General features: G+C 48.3%; 1 protein-coding gene across 4 annotated transcripts in view; it reads right to left on the reverse strand.

Moving 5' to 3' along the window:
• The window catches only part of LOC146770428 (uncharacterized), a 205,986-nt gene that overhangs the window by 18,177 nt on the left and 165,458 nt on the right, over window positions 1-22,351 (reverse strand). For 3 of the 4 annotated variants that reach the window (XM_085640463.1, XM_085640466.1, XM_085640464.1), the window contains 2 exons: window positions 14,595-14,649; window positions 14,375-14,419 (listed from right to left, as the gene is read on the reverse strand). The exons of the other annotated variant lie outside the window; for it this stretch is intronic. The gene's annotated coding sequence lies outside the window, so the exon portion shown is untranslated. The remainder of the gene's footprint in view (window positions 1-14,374; window positions 14,420-14,594; window positions 14,650-22,351) is intronic. 4 annotated transcript variants of the gene reach the window in all.

Raw genomic sequence — 22,351 nt, forward strand, 5'->3', positions numbered from 1 at the left:
GAAAACTAGACACCCAGGGGAATCCAGGATGGGGTGTCTTGACTGCCTCCCACCAGGGTCTGTTACCCAGAATCCCTTGCAAACCTAAAAAATTGTCAAAAAAAACACATTTTCCCCACATTTCTGTCGTGGAAAGTTCCGGAATCTGCGTGGATCCACAGATTTCCACCCACCCCGCGTTCCCCAAAGTCTTACGAGAAAAACGGTACCTCACTTGTGTGGGTCAGCCTAGTGCCCGCGACTGGAAGAGGCGCAAAACGCAACGTGGTCACACCTCAATTTCGCAGTGAAAAATGACCCTTTTTTGGAAAAATGACTAGCTGTAGTTTTTGAACCCTAGCTCTGCGGGCACCTTGGGAAACCTAGCAAACCTATACATTTTTGAAAACTAGACACCCAGGGGAATCCAGGATGGGGTGACTTGACTGCCTCCCACCAGGGTCTGTTACCCAGAATCCCTTGCAAACCTAAAAAATTGTCAAAAAAAACACATTTTCCACACATTTCTGTCGTGGAAAGTTCCGGAATCTGCGTGGATCCACAAATTTCCACCCACCCCGCGTTCCCCAAAGTCTTACGAGAAAAACGGTACCTCACTTGTGTGGGTCGGCCTAGTGCCCGCGACAGGAAACGGCGCAAAACGCAACCTGGTCACACCTCAAATTCGCAGTGAAAAATGACCCTTTTTTGGAAAAAAGACCAGCTGTAGTTTTTGTACCCTACCTCTGCGGGCACCTTGGGAAACCTAGCAAACCTATACATTTTTGAAAAGTAGACACCCAGGGGAATCCAGGATGGGGTGACTTGAGTGCCTCCCACCAGGGTCTGTTACCCAGAATCCCTTGCAAACCTAAACAATTGTCAAAAAAAACACATTTTCCCCACATTTCTGTCGTGGAAAGTTCCGGAATCTGCGTGGATCCACAAATTTCCACCCACCCCGCGTTCCCCAAAGTCTTACGAGAAAAACGGTACCTCACTTGTGTGGGTCGGCCTAGTGCCCGCGACAGGAAACGGCGCAAAACGCAACCTGGTCACACCTTAATTTCGCAGTGAAAATGACACTTTTTTGGCAAAATGACTAGGTTTTTGAACCCTACCTCTGCGGGCACCTTGGGAAACCTAGCAAACCTATACATTTTTGAAAACTAGACACCCAGGGGAATCCAGGATGGGGTGTCTTGACTGCCTCCCACCAGGGTCTGTTACCCAGAATCCCTTGCAAACCTAAAAAATTGTCAAAAAAAACACATTTTCCCCACATTTCTGTCGTGGAAAGTTCCGGAATCTGCGTGGATCCACAGATTTCCACCCACCCCGCGTTCCCCAAAGTCTTACGAGAAAAACGGTACCTCACTTGTGTGGGTCAGCCTAGTGCCCGCGACTGGAAGCGGCGCAAAACGCAACGTGGTCACACCTCAATTTCGCAGTGAAAAATGACCCTTTTTTGGAAAAATGACTAGCTGTAGTTTTTGAACCCTAGCTCTGCGGGCACCTTGGGAAACCTAGCAAACCTATACATTTTTGAAAACTAGACACCCAGGGGAATCCAGGATGGGGTCACTTGACTGCCTCCCACCAGGGTCTGTTACCCAGAATCCCTTGCAAACCTAAAAAATTGTCAAAAAAAACACATTTTCCACACATTTCTGTCGTGGAAAGTTCCGGAATCTGCGTGGATCCACAAATTTCCACCCACCCCGCGTTCCCCAAAGTCTTTCGAGAAAAACGGTACCTCACTTGTGTGGGTCGGCCTAGTGCCCGCGACAGGAAACGGCGCAAAACGCAACCTGGTCACACCTCAATTTCGCAGTGAAAAATGACCCTTTTTTGGAAAAAAGACTAGCTGTAGTTTTTGTACCCTACCTCTGCGGGCACCTTGGGAAACCTAGCAAACCTATACATTTTTGAAAAGTAGACACCCAGGGGAATCCAGGATGGGGTGACTTGAGTGCCTCCCACCAGGGTCTGTTACCCAGAATCCCTTGCAAACCTAAACAATTGTCAAAAAAAACACATTTTCCCCACATTTCTGTAGTGGAAAGTTCCGGAATCTGCGTGGATCCACAAATTTCCACCCACCCCGCGTTCCCCAAAGTCTTACGAGAAAAACGGTACCTCACTTGTGTGGGTCGGCCTAGTGCCCGCGACAGGAAACTGCGCAAAACGCAACCTGGTCACACCTCAATTTCGCAGTGAAAAATGACCCTTTTTCGGCAAAATGACTAGCTGTAGTTTTTGAACCCTAGCTCTGCGGGCACCTTGGGAAACCTAGCAAACCTATACATTTTTGAAAGCTAGTCACCCAGGGGAATCCAGGATGGGGTGACTTGACTGCCTCCCACCAGGGTCTGTTACCCAGAATCCCTTGCAAACCTAAAGAATTGTCAAACACATTTTCCCCACATTTCTGTCGTGGAAAGTTCCGGAATCTGCGTGGGTCCACAAATTTCCACCCACCCCGCGTTCCCCAAAGTCTTACGAGAAAAACGGTACCTTACTTGTGTGTGTTGGCCTAGTGCCCGCGACAGGAAACGGCGCAAAACATAGTGAGGTGACATCAAAATTGCCTATCTCAAAACCATCTGGTTTTGCAAGGGGGTCACTTGGGTTTTTGGCCCTGTGCACGGCGACCATCTAGGGAAGCCTACCAAACCCATACATTTCTGAAAACTAGACACCCGGGGGCTTCCAGGGAGGTATGGCTTGCGTGGATCCCCCAACGTTTCCTTACCCAGAATCCCCTGCAAACCTCAATTTTAGCTGAAAAAATCACTTTTTTCACACTTTTTTGTGTGGGAAAGTTGTGGCATCACCGGGCTCACTCAAATTTCCCACCTCCCAGCGTTCCCCTGGGTCTCCCGGTAAAAATGGTGCCTCACTTGTGTGGGAGGCCCAAGTACCCGCGACAGGCAAGGGCCCAAAACGTAGTGATGCGACATCAACATTGCCTATCTCAAAACCACCTGGTTTTGCAAGGGGGGTCTCTTGGGTTTTTGGCCCGGTGCACGGCGGCCATCTAGGGAAACCTACCAAACCCATACATTTCTGAAAACTAGACACCCGGGGGCTTCCAGGGAGGTATGGCTTGCGTGGATCCCCCACCGTTTCCTTACCCAGAATCCCCTGCAAACCTCAATTTTAGCTGAAAAAATCACTTTTTTCACACTTTTTTGTGTGGGAAAGTTGTGGCATCACCGGGCTCACTCAAATTTCCCACCTCCCAGCATTCCCCTGGGTCTCCCGGTAAAAATGGTGCCTCACTTGTGTGGGAGGCCCAAGTACCCGCGACAGGCAAGGGCCCAAAACGTAGTGATGCGACATCAACATTGCCTATCTCAAAACCACCTGGTTTTGCAAGGGGGGTCTCTTGGGTTTTTGGCCCGGTGCACGGCGGCCATCTAGGGAAACCTACCAAACCCATACATTTCTGAAAACTAGACACCCGGGGGCTTCCAGGGAGGTATGGCTTGCGTGGATCCCCCAACGTTTCCTTACACAGAATCCCCTGCAAACCTCAATTTTAGCTGAAAAAATCACTTTTTTCACACTTTTTTGTGTGGGAAGGTTGTGGCATCACCGGGCTCACTCAAATTTCCCACCTCCCAGCGTTCCCCTGGGTCTCCCGGTAAAAATGGTGCCTCACTTGTGTGGGAGGCCCAAGTACCCGCGACAGGCAAGGGCCCAAAACGTAGTGATGCGACATCAACATTGCCTATCTCAAAACCACCTGGTTTTGCAAGGGGGGTCTCTTGGGTTTTTGGCCCGGTGCACGGCGGCCATCTAGGGAAACCTACCAAACCCATACATTTCTGAAAACTAGACACCAGGGGGCTTCCAGGGAGGTATGGCTTGCGTGGATCCCCCAACGTTTCCTTACCCAGAATCCCCTGCAAACCTCAATTTTAGCTGAAAAAAATCACTTTTTTCACACTTTTTTGTGTGGGAAAGTTATGGCATCACCGGGCTCAATCAAATTTCCCACCTCCCAGCGTTCCCCTGGGTCTCCCGGTAAAAATGGTGCCTCATTTGTGTGGGAGGCCCAAGTACCCGCGACAGGCAAGGGCCCAAAACGTAGTGATGCGACATCAACATTGCCTATCTCAAAACCACCTGGTTTTGCAAGGGGGGTCTCTTGGGTTTTTGGCCCGGTGCACGGCGGCCATCTAGGGAAACCTTCCAAACCCATACATTTCTGAAAACTAGACATCCGGGGGCTTCCAGGGAGGTATGGCTTGCGTGGATCCCCCAACGTTTCCTTACCCAGAATCCCCTGCAAACCTCAATTTTAGCTGAAAAAATCACTTTTTTCACACTTTTTTGTGTGGGAAAGTTGTGGCATCACCGGGCTCACTCAAATTTCCCACCTCCCAGCGTTCCCCTGGGTTTCCCAGTAAAAATGGTGCCTCACTTGTGTGGGAGGCCCAAGTACCCGCGACAGGCAAGGGCCCAAAACGTAGTGATGCGACATCAACATTGCCTATCTCAAAACCACCTGGTTTTGCAAGGGGGGTCTCTTGGGTTTTTGGCCCGGTGCACGACGGCCATCTAGGGAAACCTACCAAACCCATACATTTCTGAAAACTAGACACCCGGGGGCTTCCAGGGAGGTATGGCTTGCGTGGATCCCCCAAAGTTTCCTTACCCAGAATCCCTTGCAAACCTCAATTTTAGCTGAAAAAATCACTTTTTTCACACTTTTTTGTGTGGGAAAGTTGTGGCATCACTGGGCTCACTCAAATTTCCCACCTCCCAGCGTTCCCCTGGGTCTCCCGGTAAAAATGGTGCCTCACTTGTGTGGGAGGCCCAAGTACCCGCGACAGGCAAGGGCCCAAAACGTAGTGATGCGACATCAACTTTGCCTATCTCAAAACCACCTGGTTTTGCAAGGGGGGTCTCTTGGGTTTTTGGCCCGGTGCACGAAGGCCATCTAGGGAAACCTACCAAACCCATACATTTCTGAAAACTAGACACCAGGGGGCTTCCAGGGAGGTATGGCTTGCGTGGATCCCCCAACGTTTCCTTACCCAGAATCCCCTGCAAACCTCAATTTTAGCTGAAAAAAATCACTTTTTTCACACTTTTTTGTGTGGGAAAGTTGTGGCATCACCGGGCTCACTCAAATTTCCCACCTCCCAGCGTTCCCCTGGGTCTCCTGGTAAAAATGGTGCCTCACTTGTGTGGGAGGCCCAAGTACCCGCGACAGGCAAGGGCCCAAAACGTAGTTGATGCGACATCAACATTGCCTATCTCAAAACCACCTGGTTTTGCAAGGGGGGTCTCTTGGGTTTTTGGCCCGGTGCACGACGGCCATCTAGGGAAACCTACCAAACCCATACATTTCTGAAAACTAGACACCCGGGGGCTTCCAGGGAGGTATGGCTTGCGTGGATCCCCCAAAGTTTCCTTACCCAGAATCCCTTGCAAACCTCAATTTTAGCTGAAAAAATCACTTTTTTCACACTTTTTTGTGTGGGAAAGTTGTGGCATCACCGGGCTCACTCAAATTTCCCACCTCCCAGCGTTCCCCTGGGTCTCCCGGTAAAAATGGTGCCTCACTTGTGTGGGAGGCCCAAGTACCCGCGACAGGCAAGGGCCCAAAACGTAGTGATGCGACATCAACTTTGCCTATCTCAAAACCACCTGGTTTTGCAAGGGGGGTCTCTTGGGTTTTTGGCCCGGTGCACGAAGGCCATCTAGGGAAACCTACCAAACCCATACATTTCTGAAAACTAGACACCCGGGGGCTTCCAGGGAGGTATGGCTTGCGTGGATCCCCCAACGTTTCCTTACCCAGAATCCCCTGCAAACCTCAAATTTAGCTGAAAAAAATCACTTTTTTCACACTTTTTTGTGTGGGAAAGTTGTGGCATCACCGGGCTCACTCAAATTTCCCACCTCCCAGCGTTCCCCTGGGTCTCCTGGTAAAAATGGTGCCTCACTTGTGTGGGAGGCCCAAGTACCCGCGACAGGCAAGGGCCCAAAACGTAGTGTACGACATCAACATTGCCTATCTCAAAACCACCTGGTTTTGCAAGGGGGGTCTCTTGGGTTTTTGGCCCGGTGCACGGCGGCCATCTAGGGAAACCTACCAAACCCATACATTTCTGAAAACTAGACACCCGGGGGCTTCCAGGGAGGTATGGCTTGCGTGGATCCCCCAACGTTTCCTTACCCAGAATCCCCTGCAAACCTCAATTTTAGCTGAAAAAAATCACTTTTTTCACACTTTTTTGTGTGGGAAGGTTGTGGCATCACCGGGCTCACTCAAATTTCCCACCTCCCAGCGTTCCCCTGGGTCTCCCGGTAAAAATGGTGCCACACTTGTGTGGGAGGCCCAAGTACCCGCGACAGGCAAGGGCCCAAAACGTAGTGATGCGACATCAACATTGCCTATCTCAAAACCACCTGGTTTTGCAAGGGGGGTCTCTTGGGTTTTTGGCCCGGTGCACGGCGGCCATCTAGGGAAACCTACCAAACCCATACATTTCTGAAAACTAGACACCCGGGGGCTTCCAGGGAGGTATGGCTTGCGTGGATCCCCCAACGTTTCCTTACCCAGAATCCCCTGCAAACCTCAATTTTAGCTGAAAAAATCACTTTTTTCACACTTTTTTGTGTGGGAAAGTTATGGCATCACCGGGCTCAATCAAATTTCCCAATTCCCAGCGTTCCCCTGGGTCTCCCGGTAAAAATGGTGCCTCATTTGTGTGGGAGGCCCAAGTACCCGCGACAGGCAAGGGCCCAAAACGTAGTGATGCGACATCAACATTGCCTATCTCAAAACCACCTGGTTTTGCAAGGGGGGTCTCTTGGGTTTTTGGCCCGGTGCACGGCGGCCATCTAGGGAAACCTACCAAACCCATACATTTCTGAAAACTAGACACCCGGGGGCTTCCAGGGAGGTATGGCTTGCGTGGATCCCCCAACGTTTCCTTACCCAGAATCCCCTGCAAACCTCAATTTTAGCTGAAAAAATCACTTTTTTCACACTTTTTTGTGTGGGAAAGTTGTGGCATCACCGGGCTCACTCAAATTTCCCACCTCCCAGCGTTCCCCTGGGTCTCCCGGTAAAAATGGTGCCTCACTTGTGTTGGAGGCCCAAGTACCCGCGACAGGCAAGGGCCCAAAACGTAGTGATGCGACATCAACATTGCCTATCTCAAAACCACCTGGTTTTGCAAGGGGGGTCTCTTGGGTTTTTGGCCCGGTGCACGACGGCCATCTAGGGAAACCTACCAAACCCATACATTTCTGAAAACTAGACACCCGGGGGCTTCCAGGGAGGTATGGCTTGCGTGGATCCCCCAAAGTTTCCTTACCCAGAATCCCCTGCAAACCTCAATTTTAGCTGAAAAAAATCACTTTTTTCACACTTTTTTGTGTGGGAAAGTTGTGGCATCACCGGGCTCACTCAAATTTCCCACCTCCCAGCGTTCCCCTGGGTCTCCCGGTAAAAATGGTGCCTTACTTGTGTGGGAGGCCCAAGTACCCGCGACAGGCAAGGGCCCAAAACGTAGTGATGCGACATCAACATTGCCTATCTCAAAACCACCTGGTTTTGCAAGGGGGGTCTCTTGGGTTTTTGGCCCGGTGCACGGCGGCCATCTAGGGAAACCTACCAAACCCATACATTTCTGAAAACTAGACACCCGGGGGCTTCCAGGGAGGTATGGCTTGCGTAGATCCCCCAACGTTTCCTTACCCAGAATCCCCTGCAAACCTCAATTGTCGCATCACTACGTTTTGGGCCCTTGCCTGTCGCGGGTACTTGGGCCTCCCACACAAGTGATGCACCATTTTTACCGGGAGACCCAGGGGAACGCTGGGAGGTGGGAAATTTGAGTGAGCCCGGTGATGCCACAACTTTCCCACACAAAAAAGTGTGAAAAAGGTGATTTTTTCAGCTAAAATTGAGGTTTGCAGGGGATTCTGGGTAAGGAAATGTTGGGGGATCCACGCAAGCCATACCTCCCTGGAAGCCCCCGGGTGTCTAGTTTTCAGAAATGTATGGGTTTGGTAGGTTTCCCTAGATGGCCGCCGTGCACCGGGCCAAAAACCCAAGAGACCCCCTCTTGCAAAACCAGGTGGTTTTGAGATAGGCAATGTTGATGTCGCATCACTACGTTTTGGGCCCTTGCCTGTCGCGGGTACTTGGGCCTCCCACACAAGTGAGGCACCAATTTTACCGGGAGACCCAGGGGAAGGCTGGGAGGTGGGAAATTTGAGTGAGCCCGGTGATGCCACAACTTTCCCACACACAAAAGTGTGAAAAAAGTGATTTTTTCAGCTAAAATTGAGGTTTGCAGGGGATTCTGGGTAAGGAAACCTTGGGGGATCCACGCAAGCCATACCTCCCTGGAAGCCCCCGGGTGTCTAGTTTTCAGAAATGTATGGGTTTGGTAGGTTTCCCTAGATGGCCGCCGTGCACCGGGCCAAAAACCCAAGAGACCCCCCTTGCAAAACCAGGTGGTTTTGAGATAGGCAATGTTGATGTCGCATCACTACGTTTTGAGCCCTTGCCTGTCGCGGGTACTTGGGCCTCACACACAAGTGAGGCACCATTTTTACCGGGAGACCCAGGGGAACGCTGGGAGGTGGGAAATTTGAGTGAGCCCGGTGATGAAACAACTTTCCCACACAAAAAAGTGTGAAAAAATGTGATTTTTTCAGCTAAAATTGAGGTTTGCAGGGGATTCTGGGTAAGGAAACGTTTGGGGATCCACGCAAGCCATACCTCCCTGGAAGCCCCCGGGTGTCTAGTTTTCAGAAATGTATGGGTTTGGTAGGTTTCCCTAGATGGCCGCCGTGCACCGGGCCAAAAACCCAAGAGACCCCCCTTGCAAAACCAGGTGGTTTTGAGATAGGCAATGTTGATGTCGCATCACTACGTTTTGGGCCCTTGCCTGTCGCGGGTACTTGGGCCTCCCACACAAGTGAGGCACCATTTTTACCGGGAGACCCAGGGGAACGCTGGGAGGTGGGAAATTTGAGTGAGCCCGGTGATGCCACAACTTTCCCACACAAAAAAGTGTGAAAAAAGTGATTTTTTCAGCTAAAATTGAGGTTTGCAGGGGATTCTGGGTAAGGAAACGTTGGGGGATCCACGCAAGCCATACCTCCCTGGAAGCCCCCGGGTGTCTAGTTTTCAGAAATGTATGGGTTTGGTAGGTTTCCCTAGATGGCCGCCGTGCAGCGGGCCAAAAACCCAAGAGACCCCCCTTTCAAAACCAGGTGGTTTTGAGATAGGCAATGTTGATGTCGCATCACTACGTTTTGGGCCCTTGCCTGTCGCGGGTACTTGGGCCTCCCACACAAGTGATGCACCATTTTTACCGGGAGACCCAGGGGAACGCTGGGAGGTGGGAAATTTGAGTGAGCCCGGTGATGCCACAACTTTCCCACACAAAAAAGTGTGAAAAAGGTGATTTTTTCAGCTAAAATTGAGGTTTGCAGGGGATTCTGGGTAAGGAAACGTTGGGGGATCCACGCAAGCCATACCTCCCTGGAAGCCCCCGGGTGTCTAGTTTTCAGAAATGTATGGGTTTGGTAGGTTTCCCTAGATGGCCGCCGTGCACCGGGCCAAAAACCCAAGAGACCCCCCTTGCAAAACCAGGTGGTTTTGAGATAGGCAATGTTGATGTCGCATCACTACGTTTTGAGCCCTTGCCTGTCGCGGGTACTTGGGCCTCACACACAAGTGAGGCACCATTTTTACCGGGAGACCCAGGGGAACGCTGGGAGGTGGGAAATTTGAGTGAGCCCGGTGATGAAACAACTTTCCCACACAAAAAAGTGTGAAAAAATGTGATTTTTTCAGCTAAAATTGAGGTTTGCAGGGGATTCTGGGTAAGGAAACGTTTGGGGATCCACACAAGCCATACCTCCCTGGAAGCCCCCGGGTGTCTAGTTTTCAGAAATGTATGGGTTTGGTAGGTTTCCCTAGATGGCCGCCGTGCACCGGGCCAAAAACCCAAGAGACCCCCCTTGCAAAACCAGGTGGTTTTGAGATAGGCAATGTTGATGTCGCATCACTACGTTTTGGGCCCTTGCCTGTCGCGGGTACTTGGGCCTCCCACACAAGTGAGGCACCATTTTTACCGGGAGACCCAGGGGAACGCTGGGAGGTGGGAAATTTGAGTGAGCCCGGTGATGCCACAACTTTCCCACACAAAAAAGTGTGAAAAAAGTGATTTTTTCAGCTAAAATTGAGGTTTGCAGGGGATTCTGGGTAAGGAAACGTTGGGGGATCCACGCAAGCCATACCTCCCTGGAAGCCCCCGGGTGTCTAGTTTTCAGAAATGTATGGGTTTGGTAGGTTTCCCTAGATGGCCGCCGTGCAGCGGGCCAAAAACCCAAGAGACCCCCCTTTCAAAACCAGGTGGTTTTGAGATAGGCAATGTTGATGTCGCATCACTACGTTTTGGGCCCTTGCCTGTCGCGGGTACTTGGGCCTCCCACACAAGTGAGGCACCATTTTTACCGGGAGACCCAGGGGAACGCTGGGAGGTGTGAAATTTGAGTGAGCCCGGTGATGCCACAACTTTCCCACACAAAAAAGTGTGAAAAAAGTGATTTTTTCAGCTAAAATTGAGGTTTGCAGGGGATTCTGGGTAAGGAAACGTTGGGGGATCCACGCAAGCCATACCTCCCTGGCAGCCCCCGGGTATCTAGTTTTCAGAAATGTATGGGTTTGGTAGGTTTCCCTAGATGGCCGCCGAGCACGGGCCAAAAAGACAGTTGACCCCCTTGCAAAACCAGAACGTTTTGACATTGTTTCTACAACGTGAGAATTTCGGCACAATATTGCATGGACAATGTGACAGATATTTTGAGGTTTGCAGGACATTGAGGATAAAAAACCATTTTGGAATTCACAAGAGAGACATCACCATGAACTCCCATGGGTTTACGACAATATCTACAGTTGGTGGGTTATTTTTACATGGAACATACACCTTGGCAGAGAAACTAAAAAGACAAAGAATCCTGCACAGCCACCTATTCCTCAAACGCACACACATATTGGTTGGATTTGGCACGAGGGCGAGTGATGGTTCAGTATATTAAATTTTATTAACAAGAGATTTCACAAAAATGAAATGCACTGTCAATAATTCAATGAAGAATAAACTGAACCAATGACTCGCAGCTCGTGAGCTGTAAAGCCACGGCAAGGCACCAACCGCTTTACAGGCCATTCACACACCTTTCATATGTGATACACACAAGACCATTCGCACCACCAGGCACAAAAACAACACATTACAAAATTCACAAAAGGGACAAGGTACACCCTGCTTCAGAAAGGCAAATATTACTGCACAGCCATCTAATCCTCAAGCACACACACATACTGGTTGGATTTGGCACGAGGGTGAGTGATGGTTCAGAATATACAATTGTATTAGCAAGTGGTTTCACAAAAATGAAATGCACTGTTAATAATTGAAAGGGCGAGAAACTGAACCATTGACTCACAGCTCGTGAGCTGTAAAGCCACGACAAGGCACCAACCTCTTTACAGGCCATTCATACACCTTTCATACGCGTGAGACATACAAAACCATTCACACCGCCAGCCGCGGGCCCATCACATAACAAAACTCACACCAGCAAACAGCGCCATTCAAGGGCCCATCACTTTCACACGCCCACATTCCTGACACAGCAACTACACAAGCAGATGGATTGCGTGGAGTGGCACTCAGCTAGCAGTGTGTGTAGTGACCAGCAGCAAGTCACTACTCACACACAGCCAGCCGAGCGCCAGTCCACGCACACCGCTAGCCGAGCACCAGTCCACGCACACCGCTAGCTAAACACCAGTGCACGCACACCGCTAGCCAAGCGCCAGTCCAGGCACACCACCAGCCAATCGCCAGTCCACGCACACTGCCAGCCAAGCACCAGTCCACGCACACCGCCAGCCAAGCACCAGTCCACACACACCGCCAGCCAAGCACCAGTCCACGCACACCGCCAGCCAAGCACCAGTCCACGCACACCACCAGCCAAGCACCAGTCCATGCACGCCGCCAGCCAAGCACCAGTCCACGCACACCGCCAGCCAAGCACCAGTCCACGCACACCGCCAGCCAAGCACCAGTCCACGCACACCACCAGCCAAGCACCAGTCAATGCACACCGCCAGCCAAGCACCATTCCACGTAGACCGCCAAAGAAGTGCCAGTCCACACACACTGCCAACACATTTAGGATTTTTTTAGACAAAAATAAAAACACAAACAAATCACAAATAGATACAAATCTACAAACACAAAATCAGAAACTAAACACATTGCACTAACGCCAACCTTGAAACAGAATCAAATTTTTCAAAGAATACAAACCAATCAGTTAACTTTACCACTCATGAATGCTCCCAAACATTCTTTTGCGTATGGTACGCTCTAAAACAAGCAGGGACACACAGCCCAGGTTTAGATGGACAGTCGAGGCAGTACATACGAATCTCCTTACGCGTACCTCTTCGCCAACAGACTCTGCATCTCCTAGTGGGAAAATCTTTTGCCGGTGTGGGAGGGATGAAATCAGGAAAGTGGCGATCTTTCAATCGAACCACATCCTCCACCACTCCAAATCTAGGAACACTTGCCTGTTCCACAACAACAAGGCTAGCTATCACAGAGTGCTGAAACTGAAGAAATGTCAACTTTGACGCAGGAGAACACTCCTTGAACACAATAAAAGCATTGAACATTGCTAATTCGAAAAAATGGATGGACAACTTCTTATACCAAACATAAGCCTTCCGAATAGCAGAGTAAGGTTCCAACCTCTGATCTACTCTGTCAACACCACCCATGTGCTTATTGTAGTCTAGAATGCACACAGGTTTGCGCACTTCAGCAACCTGACCCCAAACAGCCACAGGTGAAGTACTCTCATCATGGATGGTAGTCAGCATGTACACATCCCTCCTGTCCACAAATTTTACAGCTAGTAGTTCATCACTACGCAAGGAACTGCACTGCCCCCTCTGAAGTTTTTTGCAAACAAGCTCTTTCGGATAAGCTTTACCGTTAGAGCGGATTGTGCCACATGCAAAAGTGTCCACTTTATACAATTCCTTAAATAATTGCACAGCAGTATAGAAGTTATCAAGGTACAAATGGTGGCCTCTGTTAAACAGTCTCCTAGCAAGATCCCACACAATTTTCTCTGCAACTCCAAAAGTGGACGGACAACCTGGGGGGTCAATAGTAGAATCTCTACCAGTGTACACACGAAAATTAAAAACATATCCTGTCCTACTCTCAGACAACATATACAGCTTAATTCCATAGTGTGCCCTCTTGCTAGGGATGTACTGCCTAAAAACCAAACGGCCCTTGAACCAGACCAAAGACTCATCAATAGATATTTCTTTCCCTGGAGTATAGATCTCAGAAAATCGATCCACAAAGTGATCAAGAACGGGCCGAATCTTAAAAAGACAGTCACAGTCAGGGTGATCTTGTGGCAACGCCATAGAATTATCAACAAAATGCAGCATACGTAGCAAAAGTAAATACCGATTACGAGTCATAACTGCAGGAAATATGGCAGTTGCCAACAAGGGGCTAGTAGACCAATATGAAGCCAAGGTTGGCTTCCTTACCACACCCATCAATAAAGTCAAACCCAAAAACTTCTTAATCTCTTCCAGATATGTGGGAGTCCACCGGGTAGCTCTAGACTGGGGCCTAAGTTTGTCGCTGTTGTTCCTCAAAAACTGTTCAGCATACAAATTCGTCTGCTCAACAATCTCACCCAAAAATACATCATCCATAAACAACTGAAAAAACTGTATAGGCAAAAAGTTTTCACAATTCACTGTACACCCTGCATCACCGCTAAAGGCAGGCAACACCGGCTGCACCATGTTTGGATCAACCCAAAGTCCAGCACTTCCAGTAGGAAGCCTAGCAGCCTCAGACTGCAATCCAGATGCCTCTTGCACCATCGGCACAGCAGTTTCCTCCTCTAAGACAGGCACTTCATCCGCACTGAGAGTTGCTTCATCCACACCAACAGTACCTTCATCTGCACTGAGAGTACCTTCATCATCCGATGATTCCATGTTGAGTGAAAACTCACTGCCAGAATCTTCCCCTCCCTCCTCTCCCTCAGACGCACTGTCAGTCTCATAATCATGCTCAGAGGAAGATTCAAGAAGCATACCGACCACCTGTTGAGCAGTCATTCTACGGCTAGCCATATTGCTTACTAATAAAGGTAACTTGTCAAACAAGTCAACAACAACAAACTCTTTGTAAAATAAGTAATAAACAAAAAGCACCTTTATCAAAAACTCAAATATACTCCAAAACAATACCACTCACTTGCCAGAGGCAGCTAAACTACTCACCACCACCAACTCTGTACAGACACAGTATGGATCAACAATATCCCACTAAAAAAGAAAGAGAAAAGCAATTACACATAAGACTATGCAAAACACATCGCAAAGAATTTCATGCTCAAACCACTAACTAAATATGCCGCCATTATGACATCACTTACAAAAAAATTCATTCAGACATTATATTATTACTCATTTGGTGTAAATACAACAAAAAATTTCTTACCAACACAATGCAACTACACAAAACTGCAGAACAGCCACCGTCGAAAAGCTTTAGACTAGAATAAAAAGAAGAAAAAAAACGTTATTGTAACATATGCATATAATGCTCTAGACCATCACGTACTGCGCAAAATTTATTGCTTGAACCTCCCACTTTCAAAAAGGAAAGATCGATGGCCCAATCCTTTACAAGCAACGCGGCGAGAATCTGAAACTGAGCCTCAGCTCCGGACCACCCCCTCCCTCTTCCCAGTCCTTCAAAACTAACCTCAAAGTTCTCCTCCTGCAAAGACACTTCCAAACTTAATTCACACCCTCTCTATTGTGTGAAGGAAGTCTTTACATTATAGGAAATTCTGTTCTCCATGCCCGTAGAAGTGCCTACCCAGTGTGTTCCTGTGTTTTGCGTGTCTGCCATTTATTGCACTTTTATACCTCTACTTGTAATTTGTACTCTTTTGTAAGTTGACACCACTACAGTACACCTGCTTGTGCTAAGACATCAAGCCTTCTAAGGTCTAGTGGGGCCTTCTACGGTCTAGCATGGGAATGTGCTCCCTCAGTACAGTGGTGTGGTGGACTGGTCATGAATGCTGAACCCGGTTCCCCATTTCTAAATTCAACAGCTCCGGCCATAGTGCCACATCCCCACTGAACGCCATACTTGCCCACTGAGAGAAACTCGCACTGCCTTCAGCTATAACCTAATTGTGCCCGCTATAAACACTTGGATGTGGCTCAATTCAAATTATGCACTTGATAAGAGTAATACGCTGACTTGGAGATTATTCCTGGCAACATAGAGAAGCTCTAGCACATCGTAGAGCGTAGCGTGCTCACCAGGAGCATTACAGCATGTTTTTAGAGTTCCCGTTTTTCTCTTTGAGTTAAAATTTATTTTTATTGTTGCACCTTGTTGTTATCTGCTATTTAACCGCCACATACCTGCCCATTAAAAACTTGAGAACACCGCGTTTGGAGCGGGCCCCTTCCCCCATCTAAATCACACTGCACTGCCAGAACGGCGGACATCTTGGGTGAGGGCTGAGGATCGGAGCGGTCTAGTCGTCACAAGGACGCTAGACCGGTACTTAAGCCGGGTAAATCAGGCGGCCGGTTACTTGGAGATTATTCCTGGCAACATAGAGAAGCTCTAGCACATCGTAGAGCGTAGCGCGCTCACCAGGAGCATTACAGCATGTTTTTAGAGTTCCCGTTTTGCTCTTTGAGTTAAAATTTATTTTTATCATTGCACCTTGTTGTTATCTGCTATTTAACCGCCACATACCTGCACATTAAAAACTTGAGAACACCGCGTTTGGAGCTGGCCCCTTCCCCCATCTAAATCACACTGCACTGCCAGAACGGCGGACATCTTGGGTGAGGGCTGAGGATCGGAGCGGTCTAGTCGTCACAAGGACGCTAGACCGGTACTTAAGCCGGTCATGCTGACGCGCAGCGGGTACGTGCGGCGGGTTCGCCAGAGCATCGCCGGAGTCACGCCAGAGTCCAGCCCGTCGGCGCCCGTCCGCGCACGGACGGGCCCGGAGGCTCGGTCGTCTGGCCACAGGCGCACTTATTCCTCAGAGGAGCTGCGCAGTCTGGATAAAGGTGAGCGGTGCCCGGACTGCGTAACCCTGATGACTATTAATAATTATGCTATATCTCGCCCTCATAAGGTTACCCCCTCAGGCCGGCGCTCTATACTGAAGATTGTTAGCCTAAATACTAGATCACTCCACCGCCATCATGTGGAAGTCTATAGCCTGCTTCAGGACAATGACATCGATGTCCTGACCCTCTCGGAGACCTGGTTGGGTGATAATTTGATGCCTGACATCATTGCCGCTCTCCCAGGGGGCTATGATGCCATATGGCATAACCGCCCGGGAGGTGCGCGGGGGGGAGGGGTAGCGATCCTTTTTAAAAAGAGCCTGTCAGTTGAAAGACTGTTATCTGAGTCAGTAGACCTAGCTGACCTGCTTGGGGTAAAGATAACCATGAACAACTCTTGTTGGGTGGTTTTGTCAGTCTATCGCCCACCAAACTCAACCCCACTCTTTTATGACTTCTTTGGGCCTATTATGTCGGACTTATGTACCCGATACACGAAAATCTTGGTCACAGGAGATTTTAATCTGCATTGGGATAACCCCCACTGGGACTTGGCCACTCGCCAATGGAACATCATGATGGCTGCCCTGAGTTTTAAACAACTTGTGGAAGTTCCCACACACACTAAAGGTCATGTTCTTTACCTCGTGTGGACTACAGACACAAATGTCACTCTTAAAGATGTTGTACCATGCATATGGTCAGACCACCATCTAGTGTCCTGCGAGATACGTATTGATGGTCATATACACAATTTATCGTTGGAAACCAGGAGAACTCGTAAATGGGCAGAGGTTGATTTAATAACTCTGACCAAGGCGCTACCATCAATGAACCAATCTTCGGATCTGGAATGTAGTCTGGACCGAGAATACGCGGATCGAACGCGGAGCTTGGCTCAGGCTATCGACCAGATAGCGCCAGTAAGATCACAGCTGATAAAGGGACCTGGTAAGGGGGCTCCCTGGTTTACGCCATCATTAAGGGAGCATAAAAGAAAGCTTAGAGCCTTGGAAAGAGGTTGGAGGAAAACTAAGCAGGATACAGCTAGGAATCTCTATAAAGCCTCCCTTCACTTATATAAAAAGTTCATTGCCCTAGCTAAAGCGGAACACTATGAGTCCCGCTTAAGTAAGGCAGCCAACGTCCAGAAAGAGACGTTTAAAATTCTGTCAGAATTAAGTAAAAAACCTGAAAACCCCAAGTCCCTTATAAATTGTAATTCTTTTCAGGGGTACTTTTTAGAAATAGTGAAGACCATTATTATGGAAATAAAGAATGGGATGGTAAATGAGACTGCCATAACTCCGACCTCTTATAACTCAGCTGACTGCACTATCACAGTATTTCCAGAGCTGGATGCGCTGAGTCTGGAGAAACTGATGGGTAAAATTAAATCTGGCTCTCCAGCAGATCCGTGCCCACCCAGTGTCTTTCGTGTAGCTCGTCCCTTATTGGAGGAATGTATTATCTCCCTCCTTAATAGATCCTTGGAAATAGGGTACCTACCGTTGGAATTCAAGGAGGCACGTGTAAGGCCTCTATTGAAGAAACCTGGTGCGGATCCTGCAGTGTTAAAGAACTACAGGCCTATTTCCCAGCTGCCTTTCCTCTCAAAAATACTGGAACAGCATGTATTAAAGTCCCTGACTTTGTATCTGGAGTCTCACCATCTACTCCATGAGCGACAGGCAGGGTTCCGAGCTCATCACAGCACCGAGCTGGTGATGCTCTCGGTGCTGGATGAATTAAGAGGCATGGCTGACTGTAAAAAACCGAGCGCCCTGATTTTGTTAGATCTATCAGCGGTGTTTGATACGGTCAGTCATGCCCTACTCTTGGATAGACTGAATGATTTTGGGATCAAAGGCCTGGCCTTTAAATGGTTGCAATCCTTCCTTTTGGGAAGGACACAAAGGATACAACTGGGGGATGAAACATCGGAGGTGGGGACTTTGGAATGTGGGGTGCCACAGGGCTCTGCCCTGTCCCCACTCCTATTCAATCTCTACCTACAACCTCTGATTGCATCACTGGCCAGCAGGGGCTGTAGAGTCTTTAATTATGCGGACGACACGCAGCTGTTGCTGAGTGTCGATAATACAAGGACCGCACAACTCAACGCCCAGAACATCTTGAGGTACACTGTACAATGGATGACTGAAAATCTGTTGAAGATCAATCCAGATAAGACTGAGGTATTGGTGATTCCATCCACCGCCTCACCTTGGAGTGACCTCTATTGGCCAGCGGAGCTAGGCCTTGCTCCAAAACCAAGTCTGAATGTAAAGAGCTTGGGGATCAAACTGGATTGTGACCTCTCAATGTCCAGTCAAATTTCTTCCATGGTGGGAAGCTGTACAAATATCAGTCGACAGCTGCGGAAGTTAGCCCCTGTCCTCTCTCAATCGATGATGCGCTCAATCGTAGCAGCAACTGTCATTTCAAGGATAGATTACGGAAACGCTCTCTATCTTGGCCTACCTAAAACTCTGACTAACAGACTACAGGTCGTGATGAATGACGCGGCACGACTCATTTTTAGACTCCCAAGGAGAACTAAGGCCTCCCCCCTGCTACATAGACTGCATTGGCTCCCCATTAAAGAGCGAGTGGAATTTAAGAACTTATGCACGGCTCATAAAGCAATTTACGGTCAGGCACCAGCCTATATTACAGATCGTTTGGAGGTGTACAGCCCAGTGAGAACACTTAGATCTTCAGATTCTCAGCTATTGGTCTGCCCCCGTTACAAATTAGTAACTAAGGGAGGAAGAGCCTTCTCTGTGTTAGTCCCTCAGCTATGGAACACGCTGCCTGAGGTGCTGCGCAGGGAAGGGAACCTCCTGCGGTTTAGGAAGATGCTAAAAACACTGTTGTTTAGAAGAATCCTGAGTGTAACTTAGACCAGGGAGTGTCTTTCATTCTGTGTTTGCCAAGTTTATTGTTGTTACCATCGATTTCCGAGCGCCTAGAGACCTGCAGGTGAGTGGGCGCGATATAAATCCAATATAACAATAACAATAACAATAAAAAAAAAAGAAAACACTCCTAGGGAATGCAAAGCATGTGAAATGTAAGCAGAAACAACATGGTTACCTAAACGATCTCTCACTAACTATTCAGAAATCAGCGAGTGGTTTCACCTGAAAAGTTATGGACATGACTAGAGGGCCCTGAAGGGAACCGTTTCACTGTCCATTGCTTACATCCTTACAAAACATAAGCAGTATGGTAGACCACATCCATAAACACAGAACCATGGTGCACATTGTGTTTTCCAATTCACCCATCAACCAGGTATTGCAGTACCTCCAGAAATGGTACACTCTCCCACCCTGGAAACAACAATGTTGTTCAAAGGAAGACGAGAAAACGAAAGTAGCACTACCCTGGCAAACTCTGATGCTGGTGTACTTGGATGCAAATAAAATCAATCTGGCCACTTTGCAACCGCTCTGTCTTACTTTATTTCGCCCCCCCTGGGAACAACAATGCTGTTCAAAGTTAGACGAGAAAACGAAAGTAGCACTTCACCGGCAAACTCTGATGCTGGTGTACTTGGATGCAAATAAAAACAATCTGGCCACTTTGCAACCCCTCTGTCTTACTTTATTTCGCCCCCCCTGGGAACAACAATACTGTTCAAAGGAAGACGAGAAAACAAAAGTAGCACTTCACTGGCAAACTCTGATGCTGGTGTACTTGGATGCAAATAAAATCAATCTGGCCACTTTGCAACCCCTCTGTCTTACTTTATTACGCCCCCCCTGAGAACAACAATACTGTTCAAAGGAAGACGAGGAAACGAAAGTAGCACTTCACTGGCAAACTCTGATGCTGGTGTACTTGGATGCAAATAAAATCAATCTGGCCACTTTGCAACCCCTCTGTCTTACTTTATTTCGCCCCCCCCTGGGAACAACAATGCTGTTCAAAGTTAGACGAGAAAAAGAAAGTAGCACTTCACTGGCAAACTCTGATGCTGGTTTACTGGGATGCAAATAAAATCAATCTGGCCACTTTGCAACCCCTCTGTCTTACTTTATTTCGCCCCCCCCTGGGAACAACAATACTGTTCAAAGGAAGACGAGAAAACAAAAGTAGCACTTCACTGGCAAACTCTGATGCTGGTGTACTTGGATGCAAATAAAATCAATCTGGCCACTTTGCAACCCCTCTGTCTTACTTTATTTTGCCCCCCCTGGGAACAACAATGCTGTTCAAAGTTAGACGAGAAAACGAAAGTAGCACTTCACTGGCAAACTCTAATGCTGGTGTACTTGGATGCAAATAAAATCAATCTGGCCACTTTGCAACCCCTCTGTCTTACTTTATTTCGCCCCCCCTGGGAACAACAATACTGTTCAAAGGAAGACGAGAAAACGAAAGTAGCACTTCACTGGCAAACTCAGATGCTGGGGTACTTGGATGCAAATAAAATCAATCTGGCCACTTTGCAACCCCTCTGTCTTACTTTATTTCGCCCCCCCTGGGAACAACAATACTGTTCAAAGGAAGACGAGAAAACGAAAGTAGCACTTCACTGGCAAACTCTGATGCTGGGGTACTTGGATGCAAATAAAATCAATCTGGCCACTTTGCAACCCCTCTGTCTTACTTTATTTCGCCCCCCCTGGGAACAACAATACTGTTCAAAGGAAGACGAGAAAACGAAAGTAGCACTTCACTGGCAAACTCTGATGCTGGTGTACTTGGATGCAAATAAAATCAATCTGGCCACTTTGCAACCCCTCTGTCTTACTTTATTTCACCCCCCCTGGGAACAACAATACTGTTCAAAGGAAGACGAGAAAACGAAAGTAGCACTTCACTGGCAAACTCTGATGCTGGTGTACTTGGATGCAAATAAAATCAGTCTGGCCACTTTGCAACCCCTCTGTCTTACTTTATTTCGCTCCCCCTGAAATACTGGGTTTTTAAAACCCAGCGGTGCAGGGGAACACACCCTAAGACTTCGGGTTCTTCCTGTTTCAGACCTACAGAAACACAGAGTCTTCTGGGTGAAGTCAAAGATCGATTTATTGGCTGCAGACCAATTACAGGTATCCGAGAAGTACAACACAATGTATGTTCTCAGGAGACTGCTTAAACTTACAGAAACGGGCTTCTCCTTAAATACAAAATATCATGCTTCAGGCACACATTCCTCGTTTTACGATATGGTCATTCACATGTATTCATTACAAACGAAAAGGCAGAGTCATGATGACCATCCCACATTCCAGTTCAGCCAGCCCACAATTATTTACCCAGCGAGGCTCAGATCCCACATCAGATATCAGCAGACCCCAATAAACACGGGCACCTCCTGTTTGTAAAACAAGCCATAAAGCAGGAAGAGTCAGGTGTGAAAGAGATTAGCCGGAGGCTTGTGTGGGATGAAAAGGCTTTATGGTGTGTCAAACCCTGATGCTAATCACAGGTGGCCGTAGGACAGGGAGCTCGTGAGACCAGACTGACCTGGGGCAGCGGAGCCAAGCTGCACAGGTCACAGAGAAGTCAAACAGAAAGCACATGTGTTCCAAAGGCCTGTGCTTGTTTGTAATGTGTAGCCTATGTGAGGGCAACCATAAGATGGCCACCGCTCCAAGATGGAACCCACGAAGTTAATGTAAAATATCGTATACAAAGTGCATTTATCGCTAAAACGTTATACAAAGCACTTGTACATACTGCATTGGCCATTCGCGGTTCGCTAATACCGGAATAGGCAGGGGTAAGGCCCTGTCTCCCACGCGGTCCCAAATTCTAAAGTACCACAGACCCTCCTTTTGCCCTTACATAGGCAATAACTAGGCTCATTTCAATCCGAGTCCAGGTCTATATTCATGAAGTCATGGAGATGTTGCTGTAGCATCATCCTATTACTTAGCTCGTCCCTCGATACAGGTTTCCTTACGCATAATGTAGCACAGAGGCCACATATCGCAGGAGCACACTGTATACACAGACAGAACAGGAAAAGAATGGCTAAGATCATTCCAATGACCATCAGAATCTTCCAACCCCAGGCAGATATCAGTTCCCAGAACCACCCCACCAGTGACCAATCTCCTTTAGCCACGTGAATAGATTCAGATATTTTATGTAGTTTGGAGATGGCTTGATAAACTGTTGGAG

This window comes from Triturus cristatus, unplaced genomic scaffold (genome assembly GCF_964204655.1).
Source record: "Triturus cristatus unplaced genomic scaffold, aTriCri1.1 SCAFFOLD_194, whole genome shotgun sequence".
Taxonomy (NCBI): Eukaryota; Metazoa; Chordata; class Amphibia; order Caudata; family Salamandridae; genus Triturus; species Triturus cristatus.